At 41.4% G+C, this 13608-nt stretch overlaps 1 pseudogene; it reads right to left on the minus strand.

Moving 5' to 3' along the window:
* Positions 1–378: 378 nt before the first annotated feature.
* LOC142376966 (dynein axonemal heavy chain 8-like) overlaps positions 379–13608 on the minus strand; it is a 74644-nt pseudogene continuing 61414 nt past the window's right edge.

The following is a 13608-nucleotide window of genomic DNA, read 5'->3' on the forward strand; positions in this document are numbered from 1 at the left end:
GAAGGATATAATACCTTTTTTTAATTATTTATTTATTCTTATTTTTTTATATTTAGCTGAGATAGTTTTCGCCCAGACTCACACTCCATTTCAATAGGTGGCGGTAATGCTTCCAAAAGTTGTTTGCCAACTGCCAACAAAATAGAAGAAGAAGAAGAAGGGCGAGGTGAGACCATAGACATCATATATGATCTCCATGGTAACAAAAGAGCTGCTGGAGCCACTGGAGCTTTTACTTACTCACTGGCTCATTAACGTCCTTGTGATAAGTGGTAAGCCCTCAAAGCAAACTAATGTAATATTTTTATCACTTAAGTAGTTGATCAATGGCTCCATAGATGAGTCTCACATACATAGTCAACAAGTAATTCACCTAATCTGCAGAAAAAACGTTTATTTGTTTTTTGGACAACATTAAAAAGTAATACAGTTGTTTATTATTTGATGTCACAGAGCAGAGCAACCCCACGTAAGATCCAGTGGTCTGGTGACTGGACAGTAGGTAGCACCACTGCTGTGATGTAATTGAGGTCTGTGCGCCTTGGTTTCTTGTAGATGGGGCAGGCGTACAGCTTCTGATCCACAGGAGCATTGGATTTGATGGCAAACATGTGGATGACAGGCATGGGTGTGAAGAGTACTTTGGGTGAGGACTCGATGAGAGTGATGTTCTTTCTGTTCCAACCAGCCCCTTCCAGGAACAAACCATAGACATAAACCCCTTAAACCACAAACTCACCCTGAGGGTTAAAGAAACCCGTCATCCAAAACGCTTTGGGCCTTCCTTGAAACACCCAACTGTAGAACTGTTTGTTTCTCTGGATAAGCTCAGTGTACCAAAAGCCCAGAGTGGAAGACTCCCAGGAGATCTTCCTCCACAGGCTGGGCACACGAGCGTCAAAAATATTGTCCAGAGCATCACGAAGGTTCTAGGAACAAAGTACATACCAGGAGTTTGAAAGCATTTTAAAGCCTCCTGAAAATCTCATCTAACTCTAACAGACAATCGTTGATGAAAAAACTGAGTAACAAACATACAGAGAAGTGCGTATCTTAAGAAGCAAATATGAAGCGATGTGCTGAGGAATCAGAAATCTTACATCACTCATTATTATTGTGCCATCAATGGCCAGCTTCAGGTCAGTCAGACTCGAGCGCACCACAGAGATGATCCTTTGCATTCGATCCACTTCCTGACGTAGGAAGATGTTCATTGGGTTAAGAGCTCCCATTGTCAACAGTCTGGCTCTGACCTGAACCCATCAAAGTTACAGAGTTTAGATTAAGAGAACATGTACATTGGCCTGTAAAAAGCCTAATGATCCTACCAACTGACCTCATGTGGAATGTAATTAGCGGGCAGTTTGTCCAACATGTCCTCTGCCATTTTGTGGACGATGGACTCCCGAGTCTCTCCAGATCCCCCTCCACTTTCCTTGGGCTGAATATTTGTGATTGTGTCTAACACCTCAGCAGATGTGTTTGTCTGGTATCTGGTCAACATTCATTATAGAAGAGAAATGCAATAACCTCAGAGACTCTAAGTACAGTAAATACAACAAGACCGCTTTTAAAGCTGCAGTCGGCAGGTTTTCAAAATTGCGAGTCTAAAGTCGGAAAATTCAAACTGATACACTCTCAGGTCCCTCCCCCAACCTCTAACAAGCTCCGAATCGCCCCCCAAACCCCTCCCCCTCTGTGGACGAGGTTGTGCACGTGAGTTCACACCAGTGTGAGCGCACACAAGCTGGGGCAGACTCACGCTCAGCAGCGTGTGCACAAGCTGTGATTGACAGGTAGGATTCCTCCACCCTAACGTGATTGGTTAAAAACAGCCGGGAGCGCTCGGTTTTTGTAAGCATGATTACAGGCTTCAGAGGGAGCTACAGATTTCGTTATTTTTCCTAAACAGCCTATTTAATATTCTCCTTCCAGAATCCCATGACAGTTCAAGCTAATATGACTAAAAAAAAGTTGCCGGCCGCAGCTTTAATGCTTCATCATGACGACACTCTCCTTACGTGATATCAGCATTAGCGTGCAGCCCCAGTGCTTGGGGTGAATCCTCAGTGGGTAAACTCTGAATGTTATCCATGTACTCTTCTATTGTCTTACACACCGCAATTTTGTAGCCCGTGTAAAAGCAAAATGTTGGGTCAAACATCTTCTTACTGAACCACACCTGTAATTAAGAACATTGAGCTTCACGTGTCGTATCAAATGTAATACAATGCAACATAAAACACCGGGAGTTGTAACACACGAATCAACAAAAAAACTGGGATTATTACACGAGCAAAACACTTCAACAGGCGTTTGTCATAGTCATCTGTGACCCTTCCTCCATATTGCACCTCAGCGAGCATGTATCGCAAGGTTATCCATGACACATCCTGTGGGGGGGGACACAAAGTAGTGAGTGAGGGAGGGAGGATGACATACAAATATTAAACCAGGGCTGCAAAACGCTCACCTTCTTGGGGCCGCAATCATCCAAGTGTCTTTCAACAAATTCAACACTTGCAGAGAAATCAGCCGAATTGAACTCGTAAGGTATGTTCCAACCTAAGGGTCCAAATTTACGTCGTTCCTTACAAAGCAAAAAAAAAGAAAAGGTTACCATGTAAAATCAGAAAATCCCTGTGTTATTATGACGAACAGCCTTCCTTCTACTGGAGGAAAAAAGTCACAGACACGAGTTGATTTGTGCTACACTGGAAAATACAAACCACTCAAACTTCAAAAGGCTATAAAATAAACTAAAGCCAACACATTCTCAATATGGTAATGAGGTGGAAAATTTGCCTAATGCATTATTAAAATGGCACAAATGATTTCATTATCAATTATGAAATTAATAAGAAAAAAAAGGCTACCAAATTAAGTAGTGCCATTGTCAAGGTTACGGTACTTCTAAATATGGTTAGTTCACTCTGTTTCTCATGTAAACTGTGCCAGGAGCAAAGCATGTATTCTTTTTTAATATTTCCTTTAAATAAAGTTCCACTATGACACGCGTGAACTTAGAATGCGCAGTACCTGCACAGCAGTGTGTAAAAAGGCCACACCGTACAGCAAAGGCTTCCACATGGGCAGGTTGCTGACTTCCAACTGGTTCTGTGAAATTCCTGCAAATGTTCGTTTCAAACCAGCACGTATTCCCTGGGGGGGGTCGTTGGTGAACTTGATGGAAGACTTAAAAGGTAAAGAGTGAGAGACAGTCTGTGCGTGTACAAAAACTTTTAACACCTTCCTTTTTATGACGATGTTGTCAAGTCTCACCTGTAGGAGTGTGATGGAGAACAGATCGTGTGGCTCTGTGGTGATCCACACCCTGAACGTGTCATGCATGCTCTCTGTAACTGTGATAGTTTCTAGCAGCTCATCCATAAACTGCAACCCCAGGTGACAGTTCTGCAGAAGGACCCAACCTCCCTGTACACATCCAGACACAAAAGCCACGGATCAGGTCAAACAGTCAGCCATTGCTGTTGAAAGCAAGAAGCAACACTCTAGCTTGCACATCAGGACAATCCAATACACTCCCACATGAAAGCATTCACCAGATGCCGTCACCTGCTGGAAGCTGCTTTACTTTGTGAACTTTCTATGAAACCATTTGCTCGTCCACATGCACGAGAGCCACTCCTGAGCCTTGTGGTCATATACGTTCGTTCCAACAACACAGTCAGCATTTATGATTACCGCCCTATGAGGGGTGCTTTCACAAATGCAGTTTGCATCTAGGCTTATAAATGGTATGTAATGTTTTAATACTGCCAGCTGGCATTTCTAAGCCCTGGCTGCAATGCTATTTATAAACTCTGATTTCCATTACAAATCCCACTCAGACATGGTCAATTCTGTGTGTATGGCCATTTGCAAACCACAACTGGCAATATTAACACTATCTAAAATATCAGATGAAAGATGACATCATTAGCTTTTCGATGCTATATCGATTTTACGTCTAAATGTTCCCCTTGCTCAGTATTCATTTATTTATCTTTTTAATGGCGGTCAAACTGTTAGCTGGTCTCAGAGTTCACAGGTTCCCTCCAGACCCTGAATTGAGGGGTTCTTGGTCAAAGAACTGGTACCAATCCTGGAACTGCCTCAGTTGGAAAGGCTTAACTCATGCATTATACTTCTTCAGTAACTTCTAAAAGCACCTCTGTCATTGATGTCTTGACCAGCTTCCTTGCATGCACCTCTTGTCCTTGTCCCATAGATATTGCTCTGCATTCTGTAAACCGAAACAGTGGGAGTATTTACATAGACATGAACATATAGAGTGCATTTAAATAGTGCTTTCCCCCCTGGTCTAATCCACCACTCAGGACTTTGCAGTACAAGCCACAGGCCTTTAACTATACTGTACATACAAAACATAATTATCTTTCTAACACAACATAACACACACACTTACACAAGGATGAAACATTACGGGGAATTAAGAGCCACGGATCAAACCACAGACCTTTCAATTAGTGGAATTTTAACAGCCACAATCAAATGAATTTATGCTCAGGAAAACAAATACATGAGCTGGATTGCCCAGTGAACACCCAAGGTGCCACTGCAAAGAGCACACAGCAACCAACATCCAGGATCCTGTTGGTTACCACGGTCACAGGGACATCAATCACAAAATTTGGGTTTCATACCGTTCTAACTGAATCAAAAGTAGATAGCGTCGCAAGTTGGGAACTGGTCTGAATGTAAACACAATCAGACGTCAGGAGATTTTGGCATTACATCTTCAGCAGAAAATAAAAAAGTTCAGTAAAATAAAATAAAAAATGGGGCAGGACAGGGCAAACTCACCGAGATTAAGTTTCTTGGCAAGTGCTTCGATTTGTTCGGTGGGATCTGAGCCCATAGAAAGGAAGCAAATGAGGGGGGTGCGAGGATCACTTTCCTGCCAGGTGCTGTGAAGGTTCAAGAGGACAGGCTCAACGAATCTCATGCCCAAAGAGTCTCCCACATACTTTCTGGCCTGAGACAAGGTGCGATCAGGGCACCAAGACCTGTGAGAAAAAATGCTTGTGAGGTGATTGCATTTTATAATATGGTGTATTCAAACATGTAATCAACATTCAAGTAGGAGGACCCAACCTTATCAGCAAAAGCTTATGGAAAACATCAAGAGAGTTGTATCCATCTGGAGTGACGCCTTCCTCTGGGGCATCAAGATTGAGCCATGCTTTCCAGTTTTTCCCATTTTGGGACACCTACAAACCATGTCAATACCAAAACTGATGACACTACAAGCAGATGAAGAATTCAGATGTCCAGATCATTCGTGGATCTATGGCTTACCTGGTTTATAATGTTAGTGAACTGTGGCAGCTTGCTGAGTTCTACCAAGTTCAGCCACACCATATCCAGGATCCAGCTGAATGGCTTTGATGGACAGGTCTTCAGGTCAAGAGCTGCGCCACCTATTGTTTCATCAATTATGTTCAGAGATGTCAAGTCCAAAAGGCAATTCAACTTTTCCTGGGAATGATGCACACCTTACCTTTAATAAGAATCTGAAATTTGTTGTGTTGTATTCTGTTATTCTGTAAGTCAATCTTGAGGGCCAGCAGGAGTGTGAAGATGAACTTGTGGTTTTCATAAAGGCTTCTGACTGTGTATCGGAAAACCTCAAACGTCAGATATTCAATAATATTTGCAATCCGCTTCTGAGTTTTGGAGGCCTTCTCAGACCTGCAAAAGCGCATTAATTAAAAACAAAAAATCAGCATAAAAAAACGAGGGAGGCAAAGACACAGAGAACAAAGCATATTTGAAGAATACGACCACACCACAGCGTGGTTAAAGAAACATCTTTGTCAACCTATTGTTCTTTCCAGACAAATTTGTTGGTCATTAGAGGAAGTAATGGTTGGAATAGTTTCCGAGCTTTAATCTCAAACATCTTATGATAAGACTGTGCAGACATACTTCTTAAATCACGATAAAGCCATACCTTGCGAGTGACAGATCAAAGATTTTGAGGAACTGACCCAAGGAGGTCTGGTACATGATATTGACCATGCTCATCTCCGTGATGAGGAAGTACAATGTGCTTCCTCGAGAGGCAACTGGATGGTATTCTTCTTGAGCGACATTGATCTTTACTTCTGCTTCAGCTGCAACACTGAGCTTTGCACTAACTTCCGCAGCAGTTTGCTTAGTCGTGGTCAGAATGCCAATCATGGAGTCATCATCAACCAAAGAACCTTTAACCAGACAAACAGACACACTTTCACTTTAGGAAAAAGAACAGGTATGACTGGAGAAACTGGCATTAGTCTACAACAGTAACTATAGGACCTTTAGTGCTGCTGAGTTTGTACAGCAAATTGTCTTCCAACTCCTGCATCTTTCTTTTATTAGCAGTTACATCCTCAATTAGTTTCAATCTTTCTGCTTCTAGCTCCTGTTGAGATGAGTGAAAAAAAACCAAGAGCCAGTCAATATCATATTCTTACACTGGAAAAACAGTTATCTAAAACAATCACAGATAAAGTTATATTTTTAAACCAAATGGGGAAAGCAAGCTGCGTTTCTGGAACAAATGGCACACTCACGTATTTTTCTTTGAGGATGACTCGGCCGAGCAGCTGGTTCTCCAGGCCCTTCATGTTTACAGTGAAATCAATAATGGATGTTTTTGCGCTGACCTCTGGAGTGTATGCTGGATTAGGCAGTTTGGTAGTTATATAGAGCTGGAACCCATCCATTACGTTTACCTCTTTGTCTCCTACTTTGACCTATAAAAAAACATTGAAGACAATTTTAAGAGTGTACACATTTTAAAGTTGTATTGGTAAATTTGAATGGACATGAAGGTTAAAAATACCTTGAAACTGGTCCCAGATTTGATAAAGTTTTTCTCGAGCACGTTGTCCAGGGCAGGGTCGAGCTCCTCAAATATATCCTCAATGAGCATTGGGCGTCCCATGGAAATACAATCTTCCAAATGTGTGCGAAAGAATTTGTGGTTGAGGGACGTGACCTGAACATGAAATCAGTTTACTTCTACGACATGCTTTACTTAAGCGTGTAATTAGGGTAAAAATGACACAAGTGAAAATCATTTGGCTATATACTTGAAGTTCGTTGGCCTCTTCCTTTTTCTTAATCCAAGCTTTTCCCTGAGTCTGTGGATCGATGAGGAGGGGATATCTTGTTGCTTTTGTGACGATGATGCCATTCTGAACTGACAAGTCATCTCCCGGGAGTCCCTGAAGGTTCCACTCACTTATCTTAAATATTAAAAATGATAGTCAATGGTTCAAATGAATTTTGTTTTACTTTTCACAGGACTAGTATCAAATAAAAATAGGCTGGCATTGTTCTCACATTGGGAGCATCCACCAGGGCAGAAATGATGTTGAGATTTTCTGTAAAAGGGATTTTGTGCTTCCGGAGCTCCGCCTCCCAGATGTCCTTCAACAACATATCACGGAAACTCTGGTTGAATGGACCGCAGTACGACAAGAAGCCGGTGAGCTGGAGTACGTCACCCACAAGTCTGAAAACAAAGGCAGAAGCAGCTGGACTCATATAAAAGCCATTATCAAAACCTTTTAAATCTGTCCTTGAAGAACCAATCCTGAATTCTAGTAATGAACCTCTTTAAAGACTAACCCCCCTTGGAATATAACATTTTGATATTCAATTGCATTTCCTTTGTAACCTGCCTGTTTATTTGTGACTTAAATTCTTTGCGTTGCTCGATCCAGCGAGCTTTCTCTCCACTAAGTCCGTCAATAAGTGCAGATGCAGCCTGCATTTTATTCCTACACATCTCAGCATCATCCACCAATTCCTGAAAGACAAGACGCCTGTGTCAGCTACAATCTCTAGATTTAAGTCAACGCAGTCGTGACATTTTTCAAAAGGGTGCGTCACACCTGTTTCTCTTTCATTGCAGCGTCGCATTTGGCCTTGACTTTGTCAAACTCTGCTTGCTTTTCAGCCAGCTGAGTCTCTGCCGCGCACAGCTCGTTATTAGCCACTGTTAGACGGTTCTCTTGAATGGCAAGGTTGGCCTGGAAACAAACAATGCAGTTATACTGTAGCATAAAAAGGCTTTGAGCTAAAAATGAGGTTTAATCACCTATTTACCTAAAATAGATTCAAACAGGCTGAGAATAGAGAGTTTTAAATGGCATTATTGGAGAAGAATAGCCGCCTACGACAAATCTAAAATGAAAAAGAAAAAAAAAAAAAACAGTCGCCAACATGATGAACTTTAACTTTACCTTGAGTGGCAACACTTCTTTGTTGATGGCAAAGAATGAGGCCATAGCACGAGTCCATGCGAGCAGACCAGCTACACTACCACACACTTTCTTGGCATTTTCCATGGTGTAATCCTCCATGTCAAAGTAAGGCTGCAGTAGTTCCACAGTTTCCTCGTTAATGCTGTCCTTTGGGAACTGCTGGAGGCTTGTCAAGAAACCAGAGCCACTCATAAGCTGAAAAGGACAAAACAAATGAATTCATGCAAATGCCATTTGTGAGGAAGAACACGCCGCTCAGTTTTGCACTCAGAGCAGAATTATCCAGCTGCCATCTTTTCATCCCCATCCATCTTCAACTTTAAATCGTGCTGCATTCGCTTTAACCCAAAAGCCAGATGTCAAGACTAATTTGTTCTTGCTTTTTGTTTAGTTAAGTTTACTTAGAAATCAATTTGATAATAATCCAACTTCTTACAGGCCTTCTTTCATTTCATGAGCTTTCAGGCTATCTACTGTACCTTCTCACATATTAATGCACTTTAAGGGTTTTTAGGTGTGAATTGTGTCCAAATTTACATTTGCATGGAAGCATCAAAGCTGTAGAACAAATCTCAAAAAAGGCACACCCTGCAGAAGAGAGGAGCAGAGTTGAGTCCGCTGGCTCACTCCACCTCCTAAAACTAATACTGAAAAAAAGGCCTGCAAATTTGGGCTTGAAAAGAGCTGCTGTGTTATATCTCTGTAGTATTTCAACCAAACATGACACATTTAAGACCTCAGGGCACAATGTGTCTCCTTTAATATATGAGTGGAATTCATATATTTATCATTTGCAACAACTGAATTTTTAGAAAAAGGAAATTTGTTACCTTCAGTGCTTCTGACCATGATGGTTGAAGACAGCTTCGTTCTGGATCACATGTAACAGGGTCTAACTTTTTGTTAAATAAAATCAGACAGCAGTCCATGATCCTCATGACCAGGTGTGGAGGCTTGGCCAATTTTCTCACTGTGGCAATGTCAGCTGGCTTGATGGTCTGTGGAGTTTTTAAGTATATCATGTAACATATCGTAGAATGCATGGTGTAAATATCTTCAAATAAGTCAGAGATATCTCACATTCAGTGCAGCTGTAGCTTCTTCTAAAGCTGGCCTGGCAGCCTCCAGCTTTTCCTCAGCTATAGCTTTCTCATACTCTATTCCATCCACAATTTTCTGGGCTCTGTCCTTCACAACTTGGACCTCATTCTTCACAATGGTTGCAGCTTTAGCACTGACTGTCACCTCTGCCAGCACCTTGGTGAATGCAAAAATAAACATCTCATGCCTTCAAATGCATCATACGCGTGCGTCCATGGTGTTGAGCTTTCAAACAGCTTTTCAGAAATGACAAAACCTCTGTCAGCTATTCACATCAAACCAGAAGCTAATTTCCACAATGAACCTATGAATAAACTGATTCTGCTACCTCACTATGTACAGAACTCAAATTGTTCTTAATTTTATGGTTTTACATTACTGTGGAAGTACTGATTGGAGGAAAGTTGCTCATAAACATCCATCCATCATCAATCTTATCTGCAGGTCACAGGAGCTTGGACGTATCTGATTTACCTCGTCAGCTTTGGCAGATGCAATAGCGAGCTCTTTTTCCTTTACTTCAAGATCTTTTGATAATTGAGCCACCGACTTACTGGCCTCCATCAGTTTGTCCAACCCTGGAAATCAGTAACATCTGGTGTAATCTTTTACAGGAGTAGACCATACAAAATCATCCATAAAGTACACAATCTTTATAAAGACACAACTGCCTTCCTGTTCAAATTCCTTACCAACATTCATGCGCTCTGCCAAAGTGTTGATATAGTTGTGCTTTTCGGCATATAATGTTTTGTAACCATTTATAAAAGAAAGGTAAGATTTAGGGGTGACGTGAGCTCGTCTTCGAAACCTGAGAGATGAACAACATACAGCGTTAGGACTGTGTTTGATAGCGTATGTTTCTGAACAAATTGGATTTGTGTAAATGTGATACCTTTCAAAGTAACTTTCACATGTTTCAGATACTTTGTGATGATAAGTTCCCATGGTGGTCATCACTGAAGTCTTCACATCAGCTGGACAAACCATGTGAAACTTAGATAAGAAATAGGTGGACACAGCAACCAGAGCCTCATTGGGCCAAGGGGTGAACCAGTCCATTGTGCAGCCGGAAATCAAGCCCGGAAACTTCAGACATCTGGAGCAAAACTTCTGCCCCACCTTTAAACAAAAGTAGAATAAAACTCCAATGAAAAGGTTCATTTATGGAGGTAGTTATGGGTGTAAGTGTATATATAATGTCACTGTTGAGCATCTAAACATGCTGTGAATAAAAAGAGATTTGGAATAAAAGTAGCAAAAGTTTGGGCGGTTGCTTTTGGGTATAAACAGAAAATATACAAAGTTTCAACTTACCGGTGAGAAGCACAGAACAACGTGTAAATTCTTCCTAAACCGATATATAAAGTAGTCATAAAGATTGTCAAAAGTTGGTGGAATTCGAGGAAACTCCTTTTTCATAACTGGGATCAGGTTCTGGGTGATCTCTTGCATCTCATCTTTTGCAAAAAGATTGGAGACCTGAAACGATTACAACATGGTCAGGACCAGCGAAGCTTTTCCTTTGAGACGTTACATTCTGCCCGACCTCTTTGTTTCAGTCATACAGGACCAATTCCAGTCCGTTTCAATTAGACTGAAGATTCCAGTGTTCAGTTACACAATCAGCAGATATTCAGATACGCCTTTATACCTTTATGAGATCTCACCTCTCCAGAAGAGAGAATATTGTTGAGGTACTCGAGGAAAGCCTCATCCTTGATTTCGTTGTCTGTAAAGACGAAGGTGATGCCTTTGCCCTCAGCCCCCGCTGTGTTATACAACAGTTTCAGGTCATCCATGAAATTACTCATGTTGTATGTTCTAAGTAAGGAAAAATAAACACCACATAATTGGAAAGAAGGCCCAGCATTTCACTTTCAGTGCAAATGCAACTACAAACAGCTCATGGCTTCAAAGGACACTCATTCTTGTATTTTAAAGGTAGGGTAGGAGATCCTGGATTTTGAGTCCAGCGAAGCTGCATTTTGAAAATACACTGGTAAAAAGTCCCAACCCTTTTCTTCACTTTCCCCCCGAAGGCACGCCTCTAGAGTACATGAACGCGCACGAGCAAGAAGGTGCACGAGCGCTGTTCTGACAGCAAGCATCGATTGTTGCCGTATTTAGTATTTAGTTTATGCTAACTATACGTTTAATAATGCTAGGTGCTAGCCAAGCTGGCTCTAGTTTAGCTTCCTGCCAAGCTTCTGGACGTGTAATTCGTTCACGGAGTAGGGTACGCGCACAGGGAGAAGGAACGGTCGGGGGGGGGTGGAGAAGCAGATTGCAGTTTGATAGACGGCATCAGAATCCAATCATTGTGAACGGTCCGTTCACAATGATTGCATACTGTTTTTCCTAGATTGTACGTTCTAGAGGCCACTAAAAATTTTCATATTTGTGTCAAAACTTTTAATTAATTGGTTGCAATGGGGGTGTGAAGAGTATTTCAAGCAATATGTAAAAAAATGTTCCAGAAAAAGATCCCCTACCCCGCCTTTAATAGGTACGTTTATCGAATTGAACTTTTTATTTGTTTCCTACTTTTAAGGATAAAATTAATAGCAGTTAATTAGAGCTGATCTTAGTACTGTATTCATGTGCTTGACCAATCACCCGAGACCCTGGAAGAACGTCTATAGTAGGAGCTCAGAGTTTATAGAACTCCTTCTGTGGCGTCTTTAATTTCTACTTTGGAGCGGGAGCTTTCCCAGCATAACGGAGACATGAAGGTGACGTGATAGGTCCAGATGAGGTAAGTGTACAGTGACTGGTTGAAGGTATGAACACACCACTGGAACCACTACTATCAAAGAGAAGTAAAAAAACTAAAACAAACAAACCTATTTAAAACATTGCCTATAAGCAATATATAATAAGAAATTATTGTATTATTATTATTTTTTTTAAAACAGAGGAATGGACTTAAAGTGACACCTAAGGCCGACTGAGACAGGTTTGCAGGTTATATCACTTGAATGCAAGCAGAAAAAAAGCCCCTGATGGTTCATTGTCCTTTGGAGAGCGCCTCTAACCCTCAGAGAGCCCCAAGAACAGTTTGATCAGTGTGATTAAAGTCCCTACAAACAGAGCTCTCACAACTATGAATCATCTCACTTGGTTAATGTGATCTGGAAGATGCTGTATCCAGCTATGTATGAGGCCAGGCGCGTCAGACTCTGTTTTCCTGATCCTCCCACTCCCACAAGCAGGGCATTTCCATTGTCAGTGCGAATGATTCGTGAGACCTAAAGAGGAGCAAATCTAAAAAGAATCAGTATTATATCTAGCCTAGTCTACAAGAAATGCATCAGATATACTCGCTTCAGGTGTCACCTTGACAAGATGAGTCATTGCGTCTTTGAAGAAAACCAGATCCAGGGTGGAGCCCCTTACTACCTCATTGTGCTGAGCTTGATACATCACAAGCTTATCTGATAAGAACTGAAAATCTGGCACCTGAAACAAGTTGTTCATACAGATTATGGTGACAGTTTCCTCCATCAACTTACTACCATGAAACTATCAAGCGCTGATGTACGAATTCAGATTTCACACCAGTTCATAGATCTTAGGGGCATCAAAACAGGCATCATCGTCTTCCTCTCCAGTTGGCTCAGGTGCATCTCGGAGGAAGTCCACAAAATACGGCTCAGAATGAAGCTCTTGAACGAGGTTTGGGTCAACGTGCTCTTGGATGACACGACATACAGCCTTCTCAAACCAATCTCTGTCCTCAGAGCAAATAAACCTGCAACAAAGCAAAGTCTTAGAGTAATGCTTTCTTCCAACTTTTTGTTTTTTAACTTAAAAAAGGATTTTACCTGTCTGCTATCACCCTTGTACATTCACACTTGAAAAGAGCCAATAGGGTGGAGATGTCACCACACTCCTCTGCCTTAACGTTTAACATTCCCTGCCAGATCCTGGACAAGTCCCTCAAATTGAAAATGTAGTGGAACTTTGATGGTGTTGGAAGCATTTTGACCTTCAATGTGGTGTCATAAAACAAGTTAACAAACTTATCAATACCATATACCTATAATCAATTCCTATTATAAACTTCTCATCATATTCCAGGTAAGTACCTTTGTCCACTGCCAAACGATCCTCCCAGCAGACACTAGACATTTAACCATTGATGATATGCTTGGCTGGAATGCCCTGCATTCATGGAAATATCCAGAGCCAATCACACCTGCACAAAAAGAACATGAAGAAA

The sequence above is a fragment of the Odontesthes bonariensis genome, chromosome 3 (assembly GCF_027942865.1).
Source record: "Odontesthes bonariensis isolate fOdoBon6 chromosome 3, fOdoBon6.hap1, whole genome shotgun sequence".
Taxonomy (NCBI): Eukaryota; Metazoa; Chordata; class Actinopteri; order Atheriniformes; family Atherinopsidae; genus Odontesthes; species Odontesthes bonariensis.